The 22,617-nt window shown below is 44.1% G+C and overlaps 1 protein-coding gene and 1 pseudogene across 1 annotated transcript in view; both read left to right on the top strand.

The window, feature by feature from the left end:
• Positions 1 to 22,617, top strand: part of LOC126345875 (neurogenic protein big brain-like) — a 259,255-nt gene that overhangs the window by 66,115 nt on the left and 170,523 nt on the right. The gene's annotated exons all lie outside the window — the stretch shown is intronic.
• LOC126289775 (5S ribosomal RNA) lies at positions 334 to 451 on the top strand (annotated as a pseudogene).

Genomic DNA, 22,617 nt, shown 5'->3' with positions numbered 1-22,617 from the left:
AAGTCTCATAAGATTTCACACACATTTGAACATTCACACTTACATGCCACATCGCTTTTGAAAATACTGAGGTGATACTACTAGAGAGGGGGAAGGTACATCAAATTCGTTCTTTGGCGTTAAAAGTTGAAAATGCTTGAAGTAAAGACACAGAATATTCTTCCCAGCTTCTGTTACAAGCTTTTTGAGCGCTTTCTCACTTTCGTTTCATTTTCTTTCGTTTTCTTAAATTAACGAGTTTCAAAAGCCTCTCGTAACAACATAATTTCCTACGACTTCACCCTTGAAAGAGCAAGAGAGAAGATAAGTAATGTAAAAAGGAAATTACATTTGGCCAACGGCCTTGCCGCAGCGGTAACACCGGTTCCCGTCAGATCCCCGAAGTTAAGCGCTGTCGGGCTGGGCTAGTACTTGGATGGGTGACCATCCGGTCTCGCGAGCGCTTTTGGCAAGCGGGGTGCACTCAGCCCTTGTGAGGCAAACGGTGTCGTGGGGTTTCCTACGAGCAGTGGCGCACTAAACTTGTCAGAGGCCCGGGCCGGCAAAACAAATTTAGGCTTCCCTTGCTGCCCCCTCCGACCCTCCTCACCACACAGGATTTCTCCGAGAGTTTCAAACGCAAACGGAAGGAACTCCCACGTTGCTTATCATCTTCATTTTGTGTCGTGATAATTTACAAGGTGTAACGTTAATTTGCGTAACACTGAAAGTGGCTGCTCTCGTAATCTCGTTGCTATTATTTAATGGCTATGTTGCCCCTTATACGATAGAAATCATTACATAATTTCTGTTGTTCGAATCTATTATTTATGTTTCGCAACCAAGTCGGCATAGAGCGAGCGGGTTATATAAAAATGAATCCCTATTTCCCAAACCAAGAGTAAGGTCACTGTCTACGAAAAATTTCGTTCAGTGCATGGTGGAGGGTACTTTATTTACGGATTTCAACAAAAGGCACAGTGTTGCTCTGATCTTGATGAAATTTCGTACATTTGATCTTCAAAACAAGGTGAACCTCACCGTTTACGTGAAATTTCATATGGTGTATGGCGGAGGGTACCTTACAACAGAATTTCACTCCGTTTGACTGGTCGTGGTGAAGTCATTTACACAAGCCAACGTATGCTGGACGGCGGAGAGTTGGCCTACCTTTAAATAAATTCAACATCGTTTCTTCAATCGGCAGGAAAGTTGGCAGATATACGCCGGTGACAGCACCTGCACTAAGGGTGTGCGACTGTGGGAGACAAGCAGTGGGGGGGAGGCTGAGTTCGGAAACACCTCGTTAGGGAACCGGTTACCCGGGACAGCTTCATTACCTGCTGCACCTTTGTAGGAAACCCCACGATAGGGAAGCCCACGTAGCAGAGGCAAACTGAGGAGCTACTTGATTGACAAGTAGCGGCTGCGGTCTCGGAAACTGACGTACGACCAGGAGAGCGGTGTGCTGACCACGTGCCCCTCCATATCCGCATCAAGTGACGCATGTGGCCTGAGGATGACACGGCGGCCAGGCCTTCGTGGCCTGTGCGGGAGGGGTTAAGTTTTTGTTTTTAAAATTACATTTGGTAATGAGCTCAAAGTGACGGAAATGTATTACGTAACACGATATAATGCGAACTGGTGAGCAGTAGAAATGGGGATGGATAGATGCTGGTCCCTGGAAGCTTTGACCGGTCGTTATTGGTAGGAGGCGTCACGGAAGAGCTGAGAATAGTGACAGTGGATAGGAGGGAGGTGAAGGGAGGGGGGGGGGGGGGGCGGAAGCAGTGCCCTTTGCAGGCAGCCGCCACCTGTTCCAGTACAAAGGATCTCCCGGCTCCCGCACCCATTCACTGCGCTGCTGCTGATGGGGGCTGTTGTAACGGCAGCCCGGAGATGCTCGTCTCCACACAAAGGCTGTGGAATTCCGCCCACAGCGGAAACTCTACAGTAGCAGTAGTCTAGTGCTGTAAAACTGTCTCTATCTCAGGTATGGGCCAACATGTCCACCATTCGTACTCGTCTTTATGACGTATGAAATCTGTTGGGACGGTTTCGGTGAGGTGTCTGAATGTCTGTGTGGTGAAGTGGCAGTCAAGAGCGGAAACCAGAGAAGATATGGTGGACGCTGGGATCTGGTGCGAAGTCGACGATCTTACTCATCGCGAAGGTGTTCATTAGATTCAGCACGGGACTCTGGCCAGGCCAGTCCACGTCACAAATGTTATTATTCGCTTATGACAGGTGACAGCGTGATGCTACTGGATGATATGGTGCATTGTCATTCTGGTATAATCCTCGCCTCCGAGGTGTTGCTCTACTGTACGCAATACACAGCGCTGAAAAATGTCTTCTTCTGCATTTAGCATTTACGTAAGGGCAGTAAGCGGACCACGCCATGACCACGAAAAAGTGCATCCTGATGGCCAGAGATGTTCTGAGCTAGAGGTGAAACGTAAACTACGGTTAGTTAGCTTCGTGTTCCATGGATCATTTTGCACAATAAATCGTGAAGATGTGGAATTCATTTTACATTCACATCGCACATAAATATATAAATGTGGCTACAAGTTGAACATTTATAACATTTTTAAAAATATACAGAAGTGAATTAGTAATTTGTGCCCATCGCCTTTTACAAGTTACAATAATAGAAGTAGTCTACGGAAGAGAAGGATTTTTATTATCTTTTAACAAGACTATGACTACAATATCCCCTGTCCTTCTCCAGACTACTGTTCTGTTCTTAAAACCCCTTTTCACCCGTTGCCACTAGCTTGACTTACGTCACATAAAGAGTCCGAGTACTTTTTCTTGCCCAGTTTTAGGTAGCCGTAGGAGGAACTGAGGAAAGAATATCCAGTTCGCACTTTAACTGTTATAGGGAGACGAACGGTGAGATTAGAATTAGATTCGTCATCTTCGTGGACAGGCTGTCAAAACTGGAATTGTTATATAAAGGTATAGTTCGCGCTTATTGGTAACTCTTAAATATCAATTTTCGTAAAAATATGAAATTTAAAAACATGAAGACTAAACAGGAGATGTGGCTTCCCACTCGCTGAAGCACTCTGTTGGTCATTCGTAAATGCAGAACTCACCAAGACCACAGACTGCTGTCTGGGGAACTGAGACTTCACGAAGAAGTTCGTCGACTTAGAATAGCAACGAAGCAAGACGCTAGTTGCACAACGATTTTTTTTAACACGACTCGGGTGTACTACATCAGTTTCCTTGAAAATATGGTTTACGTAGTTTGTGCCAAAGCGATTTCTATTTGTTGCTGTTTCAAAAAGTGGCAGAAAAAAGCGGCGTTAGTTATGGGCTAGGCGATCGTTATCATAATAGAATATAAAAAAATAACAGCAGCCATTTAATAGAAGTAACAGAGGGGATTACAGTATTTATAGTAATATTTAAAAGGTTCTAATCGGCTTATTCGCAATTAACAAGAATATTTCAAAAATGTCACCTTCTTTCAATTAGTAGGAACTGATCCGCCATTTATTGATTTCCAGACGGCTTTCATTTTATTTAATTTTTACGCTTATTAGCCAAAGATTCATCATCCTCAACTTTTGTATTGTCCATTCGTTTGTATACATTTTTATTTCTGTAGTCAGTGTGCCTACATTTTCACAGAGATTTCATCTCCCCATAAAGTTCAACAAACATTTACCCTTTCCACAGCACTTTCGTGCTGCTACAATTTTCAGTCGCTTGCAAGTAGAATTCGTATGACAGCTGTTCTGGAAGCTAATTGAAGCACCTGCGCTGAGCTACTTGACAAGGACTGGAAGAGGCTCTCGTCACAAGGCAAATACCGGGCTACTGGTGCGCGCGCACACTCAGGCGCAGTTGAGTGGAGCAGCCTAAATGGACCCTAATGAACTCACTGCCAGCCGGACGTTGAACTGCTGAATATCAGTTGACCTGTACAAGAGGGTGCCATAATTTCTGACAATCGGCGACTGAAAAGAAGCCAATTCTTCAGTGGGGGTGAGGAGAAGGTCGAGGACAGGTAGGGGCGAGGGGACTTTACAGTTGAAGCATAACAGAGTTGATTACCTACTCGATTAGTAATCCAAACGTCTACGGTCCAACTTTGGTTGAGACAAAAACTGGCAAATTTTTTTTTTCTACACCGAAGTACTATTTATGTTTTTTGGTTTTGTAACTCCCAGGTTGAGATGTTCCCCGGCTTGCAAGAGGGCAAGTTATATGTTCGTCGAAATTACCATATCTACTAAAGGCCAAAAAACACATTAATGACTACTTTACTTTATTATACCTTGTCTGACTCACCTACATCTACATCCATACTCCGCAAGCCACCTGACGGTGTATGGCGGAGGGTACCTTGAGTATCTCTATCGGTTCTCCCTCCTATTCCAGTCTCGTATTGTTCGTGGAAAGAAAGATGGTCGGTATGGCTCTGTGTGGGCTCTAATCTCTCTGATTTTATCCTCATGGTCTCTTCGCGAGATATACGTAGGAGGGAGCAATATACTGCTTGACTCCTCGGTGAAGGTATGTTCTCGAAACTTCAACAAAAGCCAGTACTGAGCTACTGAGCGTCTCTCTTGCAGTCGTCCACTGGAGTTTATCTATCATCTCCGTAACGCTTTCGCGATTACTAAATGATCCTGTAACGAAGCGCGCACCATTACATAACTTCACTCGCAGTTTATCTTGCTACGCGTTTCGAGGATGGTTTCCTCTCCTTCAGGTGTCGACTTACATTCGAGGAACGTTTACATCCTACATTTGACATCAGCATACAATTACCCAAATGTTCTGTCAACTGCTATCATCTGTTGCGAACACGAGTATTCGGCTGACTTGCGATATAATAATTAACTCGTTAACATGTATGATATTTGTCGATAAAACACTGGCTGTTGCTTGATGTGAAGTAGTAAACTTCTTCGAACTGCTAGAGTTAAACTCGCACACACACACACACACACACACACACACACACACACACACACACAAACATGCAAATACATATAACGTGTAGTTCCGGCCTTTGCTTAATTTGTGAAGCACCTGGGAGTTTTTCAGTTTTTGCTGAGGTCGTTGTTGTTATCAGCCCAGAGACTATTTTGGTGCATATTTCACCGCTAATCTATCCCGTACAAACGTCTTCATCTTTGCATAGCTTCTGCAACCTACATTCAATTGAGTCTGCTTACGTATACCCTTACCAAATGGACGATAACCTTGATGCCTCAGGATGTGTCTTACCAACGGATCCATTTTTACTGTCAAGCTGTGGCACAAATTTATTTATTCTCCATTTCTATTCACTACCTTCTCATCGGTTGCTCCATCTATCCCTCAAGTCCTCAGCAATCTTCTGTAGCACCACATTTCAAAATCTGCTACTCTCGTCTTGTCAGAACTGCTTATTGTCCACGTTTCACCGGCCGGTGTAGCCGAGCGATTCTAGACGCTTCAGTCTGGAACCGCGTGACCGCTACGGTCGCTGGTTCGAACCCTGCCTCGGGCATGGATGTGTGTGATGTTCTTAGGTTAGTTAGGTTTAAGTAGTTCTAAGTTCTATGGGACTGATGACCTCAGACGTTAAGTCCCATAGTGCTTAGAGCCATTTGAACCATTTTGAACGAACATTTAGGCTCATTTTTAAGTAAAGGTAACGAAGGCGCAAATGTTGTGCTCCAAAAAATATTACGTAACTGAACCAAGTATTATATTTTGTTTGTCTATGATAGGCTGTAACGATTTACCAAGTAGGTTGCAAATGAGCAGTCTTCGGCTACATACTACAATAACAGACTGAAACCTTACCAGATTTTAATCACTCAGATAACAAGACGGCAACATTCAGATGAAACAATCAAGAATAAAAAGCCGAACAAACAAAATATTTCGTAATGAAGAGGATGTAATTGTTATCACGAGAATGAATTACAGCGGCAAGACTCGTCTTGCAGAAAGTACCAACAGATGTCACTAGATAGCGGAACGAACGAAAGCTTGAGAATTGGACAGAGTCATGATCTTAATCTTTTATTTATCTGTTGCCGTTTTTACGCATGGTCTCTACCCTAGAAGATATTTCAATCCGTGTTTCGTAGCCATTCTTATTATTAAAATCCACAGTTCATTAAAAACGCTAAGATACAGGCCGTTGTGATAGTACCAAGAAAAAATTCATTAGATCGAGGTCGACCAAAAGCTCGAAGGGAACCCGAAGTATCCCGAACTGCGACGTAGACTGTTCGATCAGTTAGAGTCGTGTTCAAATACAGCTCTGTGGGTTCACGTAGTGCGTCAGTACCCCATTCCGCCACCAGGTGTGCCAGCGTACTACACAGTTAAAATGGCTACTTTCACGAGTGCGGAGTGTACTTGCTGTGTGTTTTGGTTTCATGAAACGAATTCTGCAGCAACTGTCCGGCGTAAATTTCGCAACGCATACGCAGAACCTCCAAGCAGGCCTACAACTTACTCTTGGCACAATAACTTTATTGAAACGTGTTGTTCACTGCGACATTCTACATCATCAGGTCGCGCACGTGCCACTGGATATGATTGAAAAACTTTATAATTCCACAGATCGATGAAGATGACCTGGAGAGGGGAAGGGGGGTGCTTTACCACCGGCAAGACGGGCCACCATCTCATTTCCTCACGGTAATTCGACGTTTCCTCGACAGTCGCTTCCCATGAAGGACCGATAGCACGGCCATCTCGCTCCCCACATCTGATTTCTTTCTCTGGGGTTTCGTTAAAGACCGTGTGTATAGCCCTCCCCTACCAAACAATTTAGTCGACCAGATAAATCTAATCCATGCTGCCGTTTCAAAAGTTAACGCCCCATTTGCTGCAACGAGTGTGGAAAGAAATTGATTACCGGTGAGATGTATAGCGCATCACAAATGGTAATCATGTCGAACCAAACGACACTTGACACTTTTATGTGAAATCTGAGGTTGTTTTGTAAAAAAAATGACACATCCACCGATACTGTAAGTTTCACCAACTGCGACATAATCGCGTACACAAACAGTGATCCAATACTGTCAAATGTTTATTTACTCCAGTCTCTGATCACAATATCTATTCTTTAGACGATGACCGGTTTCAGTCCGTAATGACCATCCCCAGATCTTTTTTACACCATGTCCTAAAGAGATTAGACCATAATGGCATCGTCAAAACATGTAAATATAATCAGCACAGCATCGTCACATAGATGTAAAATAAGGTGTAGAATAGGCCACGTCGTCCACATATGGCTCTGAGCACTATGGGACTTAACATCTATGGTCATCAGTCCCCTAGAACTTAGGACTACTTAAACCTAACTAACCTAAGGATATCACACAACACCCAGCCATCACGAGGCAGAGAAAATCCCTGACCCCGCCGGGAATCGAACCTGGGCGTGGGAATATGCCATTTATGGTCTAATGGTGTAAAAAAGATCTGAGACTGGCCATTACGGACTGAAACCTCATCGTCTAAAGAACTGATGTTGTGATCAGACACTGCAATTAAAAAAGATTTGATACTGTAAGTTATTTCAATACATTTCTCTATTGTACCAAAGTTGTAAAGTTCTTTATGAGTCGTGCTGTGTAAAACAAAGCTATTACGTGTAATATTCAAGTTTCCCTCTGACAGCAAAATGTAGACAAGCAGCGTCGCCCAAAAATTATGTGGCTAGTCCGGTATACTTTCCTTGCTGTACACGTTCACATAACGCAGCTGAGGACCGTACCCTGTTGCTGACTCCTTCCTGTGTCGCACAGGACACTTTCGGCAGTTGCCAGGAAAGCGCTGGGAGCCAGAGTGTGTACTGCAGTTCAGTCTGGGCGCTGACGCCGAGGCAACAGCAGCACAGCCGGGCAGCTGCGGCGTGTGGCATTCCTGTGATAGCGGCCACCTGCCACCTGCTGTCCCCCCACCACGCGGCAGCCGGGGCCGCCCGCTCCTCCTTTTATAATTGTTTTAGCGCCTTTGAAGAGCCCGCCGGCCTCTTCTGCTTATCTCTAGTCTCAATCTTCCTATTCCGGCGTACACGTCTCTTCGTCGCATACTGTGTGAGCTATCAAACACCGCCTTTGACGTAGCTCCGATGTCATCACAGATCATTTAACAATTTTTGTGTGCGATGTTTTTAATATGAAACCGTCTATTTGTTCTTAGGTCCATCTTTCTTGTGTGACTAAATGCCGTCAGGTTTCAATCCCTAGTAACTACAAGCGTAACTGTCATCAATCCGAAGACTCTTAAGAACACCACAGTGCTTTACTACACTACTGGCCATTAAAATTGCTACACCAAGAAGAAATGCAGATGATAAACAGGTATTCATTGGACAAATATATTATACTAGAACTGACATGTGATTACAGTTTCACGCAATTTGGGTGCACAGATCCTGAGAAATCAGTACCCAGAACAGCCACCTCTGGCCGTAATAACGGACTTGATACGCCTGGGCATTGAGTCAAACAGAGCTTGTATGGCGTGTACAGGTACAGCTGCCCATGCAGCTTCAACACGATACCACAGTTCATCAAGAGTAGTGAATGCCGTATTGTGACGAGCCAGTTGCTAGGCCACCATTGACCAGACGTTTTCAGTTGGTGAGAGATCTGGAGAATGTGCTGGCCAGGGCAGCAGTCGAACATTTTCTGTATCCAGAAAGATCCGTACAGGACCTGCAACATGCGGTCGTGCATTATCCTGCTGAAATGTAGAGTTTCGCAGGGATCGAATGAAGGGTAGAGACACGGGTCGTAACACATCTCAATTGTAACGTCCACTGTTCAAAATGTCGTCAATGCGAATAAAAGTTGACCGAGATGTGCAACCAATGGCACCTCATACCATCACACTGGGTGATAAGTCAGTATGGGGATGACGAATACACGCTTCCAATGTGCATTCACCGCGATGTCGCCAAACACGGATGCGACCATCATGATGCTGCAAACAGAACCTGGATTCATCCGAAAAAAAGACGTTTTGCCATTCGTGTACCCATCTTCGTCGTTGAGTACACCACCGCAGGCGCTCCTATCTGTGATACAGCATCAAGGATAACCGAGCTGATAGTCGATGCTACTGAAAATGTCGTCGAACAGTTCGTGCAGATGGTTGTTGTCTTGCAAACGTCCCCATTTGTTGACTCATGGATCGAGACGTGGCTGCACGATCCGTTCTGTTCTGCTAACAGTCGTTGGATCTCGACCAACGCGAGCAGCAATGTCGCGATACGATAAACCGCAATCACGACAGGCTGCAACTCGACCTTTATCAAAGTCGGAAATGTGATGCTATGCATTTCTCCTCCTTACACGAGGCATCACAATGACGTTTCATCAGGCAAAGCTGGTCAACTGCTGTTTTGTGTATGAGAAATCGGTTGGAAACTTTCCTCATGTCAGCAAGTTGTAGTTGTCGCCACCGGCGCCAACCTTGTGTGAATGCTTTGAAAAGCTAATCATTTGCATATCACAGCATGTTCTTCCTATCTGTTAAATTTCGCGTCTGTAGGACGTCATCTTTGTGGTGTAGCAATTTTAATGGCCAGTAGTGTAGGGACGGACCTGTTGGAGAGGAATGCTTTGCCTTCCTTCGACCTCTGAACTGACTAGTCCAGCCAGTTATAGAGATCACCGTTTAAGCTGGCATTTTTGCCTCAACAAACATTGCGAGAGGCGAAAGTAGTGATAAGTGGCAGGTAAAAATCGTAGGATTGATCGGATGTAGAATCAGAGACCTTTTGATTTGTAGCCTCGTACTTTACCACTGAGCCACCGAGACTGATAAAGTGTAAACAGTGATTGGAGTCACAACGGATAGATCATGACTGCATAACCCGACCACGACATTATTACACTTGCCATCCCGTAGGCGTTATCGGAAACACGCGGTTGGTGTTACAGTAAACAGGTACATTGGTGGCTAAGGGAAGGGCATTGCATTGTGAATGCTTTCGGAACAGTTGTGCATATAGACTACTATGAAGTGGTTCAACGTGTCCTCGTGAAATAGCACGATAAGCCGACCACAGCGCCACCACTGGCAGATGCCACAATACTGTGCTTGATCAGCAGGTGTTTGTCGCGCAGTATGACTTCGTGTAGCGTGGAAACGCGTTTAGCTAGGACCTCGAATCGGGTGTCATTGCAAAAAGCTTGTGGAGCGCTATTGGTACCCAAAGTGAAACAATATAAATATTCGCCATAATATAAATGTAAATCGGTATTACATTGAAAATTTCAAATCAAAGAAAGATGGTGACTCATATGACTCGTAAATATGCTCGGAATCACATAAAATGCAAGTCGGAGGGAAGTACGCGTCGAAGGAAGTCCAGCGCAGTCTGAAAATTTCAGTGCCGAGCAGATGCGAGATCTAAGGCGGTGTTGAAAAGAAAATGAAAAAAAAGGACGCAAAACGATAACGTATCTGGCCCCTCTGGCCAGCGACAGTTCAAACTTGTGAGTTATCACCTCTCTAAGCATTATGCTACTCTGTAACTATTGTAGTAAACAGTTTGATAATTAAAATCACGTATTAATACGAAACACTTATTATGATATTCTCTCATTTTCACAAAAAATAAATACATAAACTGCAGCGCGGACCCGAAGTGCGCACATAGATTTTTTAAATGTGAAACCTCTTTATCTCCTGTAAACCAAACATTTGACATCGTAGGTAGCTGCGTGCGACTGCGAAGAAGTGTTAAAATAAGATAAGAAATCAAACAAATAATAGCTATGTAAAAAAATCCTGTAAGACAACACGATCATGAACTTGTCATGTCTCATCACAGAACTCGATAGTAAATAAGACCGGAATCTAGTGAAGCAGCATTGCAAGCAGAAAACCCAAATACTGTACAGATCTAAGCGACACGCAACAGCATCCAGCAATAAATCCCATAAAATGATGTAGGGCTGTGGATAATAGATGATGATGATGATGATAATGATGCTGATCATAATGAAGTTTAGTTTGTGGGGCGCTCAACTGCGCGGTTATCAGCGCCCGTACATATTCCCAACTACTGCTCAGTCCAATCTCGACACTTTCATGAATGATGATAAAATGATGAGGACAGCACAAACACCCAGTCACCTCGAGGCAAGTGAAAATCCCTGACCCCGCCGGTGAATAATGGAGATACTAGTGGGAATTAATGAATCTGTCCATAGTTTGTGGCCACAGTCACATTTATATGAAAGTTCCTCCATTTGACTACGTAAATTTTTTATTCTACTTGTGCAGTCAAATGGGGGAACTATCATTAAAACGGAACTAAGTTATTTTAATACCAGAGGTGCGTTCAAAAAGAATGGGGAAGAGACTATTTTATAATTTCACGTATTGTATTAGTCCAATTGGCGCGATTTTTTTCGTTGTTATGTTAGTAAACAGCTCTGAAAAGTATCATTACAGTATAAGCAATATCGGATATTTAGCGCACTGTCAGCTGTTATAAAAGTTACATGTGTTTTTAAAAGTATATTTTTGTCACTTAAAAAGTGTTTCTTTTTGTTCCCACTAAAGAGCAAAATTTTGTATCCGGTTTTTTTTAACCCTATATATACACCAAACTTGAAAATTTGACATTTTTCTCATTCTAAACTGTCAAGACAGTGGCCGAAACAGATACCAATCCATATAAAAAGGACGAAATTTCGAAATTATCAACAATTGAACAAAACCATATCGTCCATGTAGGAGTTGTTTTATAAATGCCTGAGACTTTGAGATGCAGAACAAATTAAGCTACCTGTCAGTCACACTTTTGTTTAAAAAATGTCACGAAAAGCAGCTAACCGCTAAGGAAAAGGGTGAAACTCCCCCCCCCCCCCCTCCAACCCCAAAAAAAGTGCATATTGGATGTTAATAAAAATGTGAAGAACTCAGGGGCAAATAATTTGTTTTGTTTCAGATATGAACAAGTTTTCCTCTGCTATAGTGTTGGAGTTAGCTACAGTACAATTTATCAGAGGACTGGTGTTTTGTACAGATCTAAATGTACCTTATGTGAACAACTTGGATGATTACCGAAGCGTCTTCCAAATGTCCAAATGAACCCATGGCACAGGAAATACTTGGGGACAAACTGTTTTTTGATCTAGCGAGGTGGCGCATTCTAGAAGACCGCAGTTGAATTCTCTCTTCGGCCATCCAGCTTTAAGTTTACCATGGTTTCCCTAAATCGGTTTAGGCAAATGCCAGATACTTCCTTTAAAAAAGACACAGCCTGTTTCATCCCCCATCCTTAACGTAACCGAGAATATACTCCAGTGGTCTCGTCTTTGAAGGGGCGTCAAATCCTAACACTCCTTCCTGTAGTTTTCTTGTTGTTGATTCATGCTGGCTGGATAGGTATCTCGACATCTAGCATTCCTAAACGCAATGATGCTACAAAAATGGTTCAAATGGCTCTTATCACTATGGGACTTAACATCTGATGTCATCAGTCCCCTAGAACTTAGAACTACTTAAACCCAACTAACCTAAGGACATCACACACATCCATGCCCGACGCAGGATTCGAACCTGCGACCGTAGCGACCACGCGGCTGCAGACTGTAGCGCCTAGAACCGCTCGGCCACTCCGGCCGGCAATGAGGCTACACACTACACAAGATATCTTATAGTCGGGTAGGACAGAAACGCCAGAAAGTACAGGACAGAGAAGCTGTTTCGTGTCTTTGCAGCGGACATCGCGCGGTGAAAGATTATCTCTGGTCGAGGGGCTGCGCCTGCTACTGTGGGAATTGAACCCGGTTGAAGGGGACCGCCGAATGGAATCCTGGTCGCTTGCAGGTGAGGAGCTTACGGCTCGTCTAAAGGCGGCGTTACACAGAAAACGCCGGTAGCTGCGGACTGGAATCCTCATGTAGTTGGTAGCAGCGAGATGCGTGTCTCATCCGTGGCTGTCCAGGTGCTTCGCGCTCAGCTCTTTGGATTTTATTTCTCTGGCAACAGCTAAAGCAATGTGTTTTACAACCACCCTGCCTATCTGTCTCTCTCTCTCTCTCACTCTCTTTCACACACACACACACACACACACACACACACACACACAAACACACACACACTAGCATAGAGTGTATTAAAAAAGTTGAAAAGAATTCACATGCAGAGCACCGGCAGTGACAGATTCAAAAAGTCGCTGCCAAAACAAAACAAAATACGATCACTTAACGACTGACGACCAGACACTCGGTTCAACTGCTGAAGTAAAGTGTTAGAATATTAAGAAAAATTGTGGAGTGTTCCTTAATGTTAGAAAGCACTGCTTGCGAAGAAACACGGGCTTTGTACTTTGCAAGTTGAAGGTTACAACAGAACAGTGCAGTAACAATGAACAGCCAGTGAAAAATGATGGTATGACGCAAAACGGAGCGGCTCACTATTGTGACAATGCCCGTACCGAAGTAGGAACTTATGACTTCCAGCGTGCAAATTTAATTAAGCACACCAGCTGATAGACGAATGGGTTGTCTGGAATAACTGTGTCTGTCTGCGCACGGATCTTTCCTAATACGATCGGTCATGGTAGAAAAATTGGAAATTTGTGGTAAAGTCTTATGGGATCAAACTACTTAGGCCATCGGTCCCTAAGTCTACACACTACTTAATCTAGCTTAAAATAACTTATGCTATGGATAACACACACACACACACACACACACACACACACACACACACACACACACGTGCCCGAGGGAGGACCCGAAACCTCCGATGGTGGGGGGGGGGGGGGGGGGGGGGAGCCGCAGGAACCGTGACAAGTCGCTCGAGACCGCGCGGCTGGTCATCGTAGAGAAGAAAATATTATGAATAAATTGAAGGTAATGAATTGAAAATGGTTCATATAGTTCTGAGCACCATGGGACTTAATTTCTGTTATCAGTACCCTAGAGCATAGAACTACTTAAACCTAACTAACTTAAGGACATCACACACATCCATTCCCGACGCAGGATTCGAACCTGCGACCGTAGGGGTCGCGCGGTTCCATACTGTAGTGCCTAGAACCGCTCGGCCACTCCGGCCGGCGTACTGAATTCATATTACGCTAATGCATAAGCCATAATCTGCATCCATAATCCGACCTCCTACCAATCAAAGTATCACAATTACCAAACGAATTTCTTGACAGCCAGATAAACACACACACACACACACACACAGGGAAGGAATCATATAATTACGTAAGAAATAGTCATTTTAAAAAAATCTGAAGTCCCGAAAAACATGTAAGCTCCAAGATTATTCACGTGAGCCGAAATTTCTAACTCCAAGTGCAGAACGAAAGTTAGACAGAATTATTTTTTTTAATTTTTTTTTTTTTTTTTTAGTTTAGACTGAAGTATCGTAGATGCAGATGACATGATGTAACCTCGTAAATCTGAGAAAGGTGACAGAAGAATACCTAAGAAACATGCACGCTAATGAAAGGCGAAAGCCATAATGAGTCAGTGATTTTACTTACTGCTTTTACGATGAAAGAACTGAGTGATGAGTATATTGATTGTCCTACAATCATTTGAAGAATATTATAAAAAAGCCGGTAACGTAAAAGCTGAAATATCACTGGCTGTTTCCGAGAGGAGTAAGCTGCATCGCAAAGCAAGTCTCGCTCTCGATTCTCTCACTGTCAAGTCAACGACCTTACTTCACACAAGAATATTTCTTAGGAAGACAGTATTGTCTTAGGACTAAATTAGATAAGGTTCACTGGCAGCAACCCGTGTTTTAGTGAGCCGTACCTTCATAGTAATTATCATCTGTGCTACCGAGGCACAACTATAGAAAATTTAAAAAGAATGAAATACATACAGTTGACAGACGTTTATTCATAATAGACAGCCGGCCGGAGTGGCCGAGCGGTTCTAGGCGCTACATTCTGGAACCGTGCGATTGCTACGGTCGCAGTTTCGAATCCTGCCTCGGGCATGGATGTGTGTGATGTGCTTAGGTTAGTTAGGTTTAAGTAGTTCTAAGTTATTGGGGACTGATGACCTCAGCAGTTAAGTCCCATAGTGCTCAGAGGCATTTGAACCATAATAGATACGTCAATTACGTTGGTTTTGGCGTGTCCTAGACACAGGAGATGTTATTAAGTTACTCAGTAGATCTCGTCAACGGAAGCATTGCTAGATACGACACTAAAGTCTCGAAAGCTTAACTCTGAAATGGTACGAGAACTTACAAAATAGAAACAACGAAAGGGCGTGCACACCAACTCCATCGACAAAATTTCGAAGATTGTTCAGGAGTGTTATCTGAGTATTTTGGTATAAGAGACCCGTAGTCTCTGGTAGACCGATACAGAGTAAATGCATTTCGTTTGATTTCTTGCTTCCATTTGTCTTTGTATTTGTATTGGAGCGAAAATATCTGCACAACAGGGCAGATGTTAAGATTATGGGCTGCGTGTCTTGTTTTGAAACAACTTGTCCAATTCAATCACGTTACTTGCTGTAGACAACAGTAACGCCTACTTTACGATACGACCCCAAGCTCGCATTCAGCACCACCCGGTTCTCTGTGGTTTGTTTTTTCGGTGGAGGGAGCTGTACGTTACATTGATACACGGTAGCATGGGTGCTTTTTCCGATGAAGAGTTGGCCGACATGCACCTTATGCATGAGTTTGCACTTGGATTCCGCGAATATCTCAACCAAACAAACCGCACTCCTTCGCCACGGCCGTCCCCAGATTTAACGCCTCTCGACTTTTTCTTGTAGGGACATATGAAGAGTGTTGGTATCAGACTCCTGTACAATTTGAAGAAGACCTTATTTCACGAGTTCTGGCGGCAACAGAAATTATTCAGCACACTCCAAGGTTTATGGGCAGTGTGTGTGAAAGCATACGTTGCAGATATACCCTGTGCAACGAACAACAGGGTCACACGTGCAGTATTTCCTATAGAGCTCGCAAGTCAAGAGATCAGTATCTCCGCTGCGTTAGTATCGCGGCGCGGCTGATGTGGTAGGATACGGTCTTCAAACTCATTTTACATCCACACGCTTCATTTTTGGACATGGGTTCATTATTAAAACTTTTCTACCAACTCTGTTCTACAACCCATATAAACCTATAATCGGAATTGCGGAAATCCCAGTATGATCGTCAAGCCACCAAATGGTGTGTGGTGGAGGGTACTTTACGAAGCACTGTCACTTTCCCTCTTCATTGTTCCAGTCACGAATGGTTTGCGGAAAGAACCATTGTCGGTAAGCCTCAGTGCGGGCTCGAATCGTTCTAATTTTACATTCATGGTCTCTTTCCAGATACACATAGGAAGAAGGAATATATTGGTAGACTGTTTTAGGAACGTTCGCTCTTGGAAAAGTAAACCACACTATAATTATCAGCTAACTCCAATGCCAGACACTTCAGGAGAGGCGTTCTGCACCTCCGTCGTTCTTTTCCGGTTACTACATGAATCTCTAATCAATCCCGCTGCTGTTTCTGATCTCTATGTCCTCCACAAGTCCTGTCTGGTACGGATCCAAGACTGACAAGCAATATTCACAACTGTGTCGAACGAGATTTTTGTTTGCTATCTCCTTTGTTGCTGGAGTAGTGGACTACAGTTCCTAACGATTCTTCCAAGGAATTTCAGACTGGCACTTGCTTTACCTGTGATTAGTTTTATGTGGTCGTTCCAATATAAAATACTACCCATGCACGTTCCTCGACATTTATGTATGTGGCTGTTTCCAGTGACTGTTCTGCAACCGTGTGATCACAAAATAATAGGTCTTACTGCCTGGCTATCGGCAGAAGCACATTTATATTTTTCAATCATAAAACATATCTGAAGATGGTTGTCGGAGACCGTAATCGACAACCAGTTGATGTAAGTTTGTGTTCAAGGACTGTGATTAAAGGGAATTAAAATTAGGTTTTATTTTATCTTTTCAGACTTGTCCTCGAACTTAGTAGTGGTACTGGTATTTTGGTTGCCACTTTGCGAATCGTCTACATCAATCCTCCACAAGCCAACTGGTCGTGTGCGGTATTGTGCACTTCTGGTGCCATAAACTGATCATGCCTCCCCACTGCCCCCCCTCCCCTCCCTCCCTGCTCCATTAACGAATGACGAGTGGGAAGAATGATTGTATTGGCTCTAATTTCTCGAATTTTCTCGTCGTCGTCATTTCGCGACACGTCTGTGGGAAGACGTAATATCCAAAATGAAATTTTCGCTCTGCAGCGGAGTGTGCCCTTATATGTAACTTCCTGGCAGATAAAAACTGCGTACCGGACCGAGACTCGAACTCGGGTCCTTTGCCCTTCGCGAGCAAGTGTTTTAATGTCTGAGCTACCCAAGCACGATTCATGACCCATCCTCACAGTCACTGGCAGAAGTGAAACTGTGAGAACAGGTCATGAGTTGTGCTTAGGTAGTTCAGACGTTAGGGCACTTACCCTGGAAAGGCAAGGGATCCGAGTTCGAGTCTTGGTCTGGCACACAGTTTTAGTCTACCAGGAAGATTCAGGAAGTAATATGTTTCCCTACTCTTCCCCGGAACGCACTTTCTCGTTATTTCTATAATAAAACACTACTTGATGCAGGATGCGCCGCTCTTCGTCGGATCTTCTGTAGCTCCTCATATTAGCCTACCTGGTAAGTGCCCCAGAGTGGTAAGGAATACTCAAAAATCATTCGAACAAATGTTTTGTAAGCCACTTCTTTCGCGATGAATTGCTTTTCCTTATGGTTCTTGCTTCAAATCTGTTTGGAATTTGCGTTTCCTACTATCTGTTTATGTGATCATTCCACTCAAGGTCGCTCCGCATGGTTATTTTACAGCAGATACTGTTCCTAGCAGTTTTTCATAAATGGTGTAGTTGTATAGTAGTGTATTTTTTCTCTTGTGTATGCGCAGTATATTACACTTATTTACCTTCATGGTCAATTGCAAGTTCATGGTTCAAATGACTCTGAGCACTACGGGACTTCTGTGGTCATCAGTCCCCTAGAACTTAGAACTACTTAAACCTAACTAACCTAAGGACATCACCCACATCCATGCCCGAGGCACGATTCGAACCTGCGATCGTAGCGGGCGCGCGGTTCCAGACTGTAGCGCCTAGAACCGCTCGGACACTCCGGCCGTCTGCAAGTTCATGCACCACTGATGAATCATCTGTAAGTCCATTAGCAACTTTCTGCAGTCTTCTGGCGTTACTGCTTACTTGTAGATAACTATATCATCTGCAACCTTATGAAACTTCTCAGAGTTTCTACTACCTAATTTACCTATGTATTAAATATTAACGGCACTATCACACTTATCTGGGGTACTCTTGAAATTATCTTTTTCATTGTCGATTTTATTGTGTTAAGATCAGTGTGTTTAATATCTGCAAGGGAGACTGGAGTAAAGTCGCAAATCTGGTCCGATACTGGGTAAGCTCATATCTTTTTTCATTAAACGGCAATGCGGGACGGTGTCAGATGCTTTCCTGAATTCAAGGCAGACATCATCAATTTTAGCGCCCAGCGGCTGGTCCCGGCGGAGGTTCGAGTCCTCCCTCGGGCATGGGTGTGTGTGTTTGTCCTTACGATAATTTAGGTTAAGTAGTGTGTAAGCTTAGGGACTGATGACCTTAGCGGTTAAGTCCCATAAGATTTCACTCACATTTGAACATTTTTGTTAGCGCCCATGTCTATTGCACTGTGGAACAGAGCGAGCTGAGTTTCGGAAGATCAGCTATTGCGGACTGCGCCTTTTTTTCGTTTAGTTCTCCAGAAACGTCATCCAGATGTAAAAGCTCTTGTCTGGCGTCGAAGGCATCGGAGTGTTCGGCGGTGTTGTGGCTTAGTAAACGCAGCGCGTGCCAGGACAATACGCAGAGCAGACAGGCAGCTGGCGCACGCGCCGCAGGTAGCGGGCGGCCGCCTGTTGCACGCCCGGCACGGCAAATCGCTGCACAGGCACAGACAGAGCCGCAGCAGCAGCCGCCTGTTGCTGTTGCCGGCTGCCAGGTGTGCCCTCGCCCCCGCCCCCTCCCACACCCCCGCCACAGCCAGCTGCCAGCGCTCTGCTTTATCTGCGCCGCAGATGCGCCGCCGCAGCTGTGTGCCACACGTGCTTCTGCGGAAGCGCGCCCGCGCAAGGTGGTTGCACCGAATCTCCGCATCTGCACCCGCGCCCAATCACAGCTGCTGCAACAATGGGTTTACCGGAGCCACGAGTCCACTTCGGGTCTGCTGGCATCTGTGGTGCCTGTCAAAAACACATCTGCTTCACAGCCACAGTCTCTTATTAGCCCTGGCCCGGAATCAACGTGTTTGCACAGTGCAAATATGTGTGCGTCAAACACAGGACTGAAGAGAAACGTTGCACCTGCTGTCACTAGAAAATGGTTCAAATTGCTCTTAGCACTATGGGACTTAATATCGGAGGTCATCAGTTATCTAGACTTCTGGGAATTAATCAAGGACACTTCCTCCTGGAATCAAATGGTTCAAATGGCCCTGAGCACTATGGAACCTACCATCTGAGGTCATCAGTCCTCTAGACGTAGAACTACTTAAACCTAACTAACCTAAGGACATCACACATATCCGTGCCCGAGGCGGGATTCGAACCTTCGACCGTAGCAACAGCGCGGTTCCGGACTGAAACGCCTAGAACCGCTCGGTCATAGCGGCCGGCTTGTTGTCGCGAGAGGCGAAGAAAGAGCAGGCAGGAGAAGAAATTGTGGAGTGTGGTGTGCATACTGTAACACCTTCGGTACACACACCATCAGATTATTTGACTTGTTGCTCTAACGAAGTAGGCGAGTGTCAGCAATATGTCTCGTGGTCTTATTGTGGCGTTTTTACCTTCTGCCGTTAGGTCAGACGATAGAAATGCCACTTGCACGCTTAGAGTAGCAGCTTGACGGTGACCAACTTTAAACAGAACTTGATTAATTTTCACAAACATTTATTAAAATAATAACAATCATAAACCTTGCTTAACTTGATTCTGGATGCTATTTACAATTGACAATCTGAAGTTCCTTTGGTCTTGGTACGTTAATCTTATTCTCACATAGCTCTGATACTTGACAAAAGTGTCTATACATTTATCTTCATGGCTATGTATAGGAATATGGTAATCTTATTAGGCACAGACTGAAACTTGACTATACACTGGTACAGACTAATGTAGACTCGTACAGATTGGTGAAGACAAATGCAGACTGACTAATCGGAAGTCGGTACACTCGTTATAATACCTCATGCGTTCAGGTATCATTGCGCGAGTGTGATCCGCGAGGAGAAAAGGATCTGCGTTAGCAGGAATCTCATTGGCTGCGTTACATATTAATACGCGGATCGGCGGAAGCAGAATTTGGTCCGTCTCTAAGACTGCGCCATCTCGTAGTGCGGAGACGGACGAGCGCTGCGCCTGCGCTGTTGTGCTTAGCGGGGCGCGCTCTAGTGGGAAAGTTGTGTACGCACTGACTACGGGGAACTATGTACGCAACATGGAGCATTCTTATCTGTGATTCCCCAAGAAACAGCTAAGCCACCTACACTGATGAACCATACCAGTATGGCCATTTAACAATAACTTATCTGTATTATTGGTTGTTGAGCTCCACAACAGGAACCAGTCACTTTTTTATGTATTATGGTTCAAATGGCTCTGAGCACTATGCGACTTACTTTCTGAGGTCATCAATCGCCTAGAACCTAGAACTAATTAAACCTAACTAACCTAAAAACATCACACACATCCATGCCCAAGGCAGGATTCGAACCTGCGACCGCAGCTGTCGCTCGGTTCCGGACTGTAGCGCCTAGAACCTCACGGCCTATGTATTATGTATTTTTATTTATGCCGGTACCCGTTTATGGCTTTCACCCATCTTCATTTGGTGTAATACATATTCAGTCTTTAGTTGTATACAGTTAAAACATCGACGGGAATTTGTATGCTGCATCTAGCTTGTGCAAATAAAGTTTTCTTTAGCTGTTACACTTCCTGAGTTGTATATTTACTACAAATTACTGCTTCGATGTACTTATTTTCTACTCTTGTTGCTGTTCCGATTTTTGCTGTTTTAATTGTGGCAAAAACACTTTTTTAGTTGTATTTTGTACAGAGACAGCGCATCGTCCGCCATGTTGCCAACTGACATGTTTGGTTACATCGAAAAATTATATCTTTGGTCAGAGTTATATTTTACTTATAGGTTCTAAAAGTAAAATATAGCTTCTACAGATGTAATTTTCCGATGTAATCAAAAACGTCAGTCGGCAACATGGCGGACACTGCGCTGTCTTTATGCAAAACGCAAGTGAAAAAGTATTTGTGCCACGATTGTAACGGCGAACATCCTAACAATCAGCAGATTATAAAGTAAGTACATCTGACCAGTAATAAGTGTGGTAAATATACAACCAGCGAAGCATAGTTGCTAAAAAGAACTGTTTATTTGCGCAGGCAGTTGCTGCATCCAAATTGCTGTCGATGTTTTAACGATGTAAAGATTGTGTATTACGGCAATTGAAGTTGGTTCAAAGGCAAAAAAGCTTATTGGAAAAAAAATTTAAAATGTGACTGGTTGCTGTATCTCTTAAATAATTATGACCACTTGCTTAAAAGTGTTTTGGTCCACCTTTGAAACGCAATGCAACGGCGATTTTCCTTGGCATGGTTTCGACAAGTCCTTGGTACGTTACCGTAGGTAAAAAGCGCCAAATATGTACGCATAGGTTACGCATTTCCTGTAATTTTCGGGCAAGTGGTTTTAGGGCCTGATGTTGACGCCCGAAAACTCCCCCGATGTAGTCCATCAGGCACAGATCTTGCGAATTTGGTGATCAAGACATTAGCGTGAGTTCAGTGTCACGCTCGTCAAATCACTGCAGCACGAATCCTACCTTGTGACACTGATAATTTATCCTGCTATAAGATGCCGTCGCCGTCGGCGTAGACATAAACCATGAAGGAATTCAGGTGGTCCGCAGTAACGATCACTTTGTCCATAGCTGTTGTTGTGTCTTCGATTAGTACGACAGGTCTCATGGAAGACCTGCTGAATGTTCGCATAGTATAATACTGTGCATTACATGTTTCGATCAGCTGTTTGGGTGAATGACGGCATATATGGCTATGATCATCGACCTGGTGTAACAAGAAACGTAGTTCACACGACTTAGCGACAAGTTTCCACTGATACACAGTCCAACCTCAATGATCCCGTACCCACTGCAATCGTAACAGGCCATGTGATTGAGTCCAGTTGGGAACACGTAGGGATTGTTTGCTGCGGAGTCTCATGTTCAACAATGTGTGCTCAACGGTGTGTTCCGATACTACGTGGTACTACTTAATGTCGGTGATCAAGATTTGTGGCGCTAAATTGGGACATTTATTTGTGACGTTATTCTATGATTTCCCGGCTGTAGTTGTCGTCGAAATGAACATCGTTATTACGCCACTAACTTGTCCGTGTATTTTTTATTTTCGTGACAGTTGAAGCATTTTATCTGTACAACGTAATGACCTTCTTTTTGCTATGATTTTCGTTCTGATAGCGGCTGCATCCCTCTGATGGGAAACAAGCCACTTAATAAAGTCGACTTATTTTCCTGTC

This window comes from Schistocerca gregaria, chromosome 1 (assembly GCF_023897955.1).
Source record: "Schistocerca gregaria isolate iqSchGreg1 chromosome 1, iqSchGreg1.2, whole genome shotgun sequence".
Taxonomy (NCBI): domain Eukaryota; kingdom Metazoa; phylum Arthropoda; class Insecta; order Orthoptera; family Acrididae; genus Schistocerca; species Schistocerca gregaria.
This window is presented reverse-complemented; position numbering and strand designations above follow the sequence as displayed.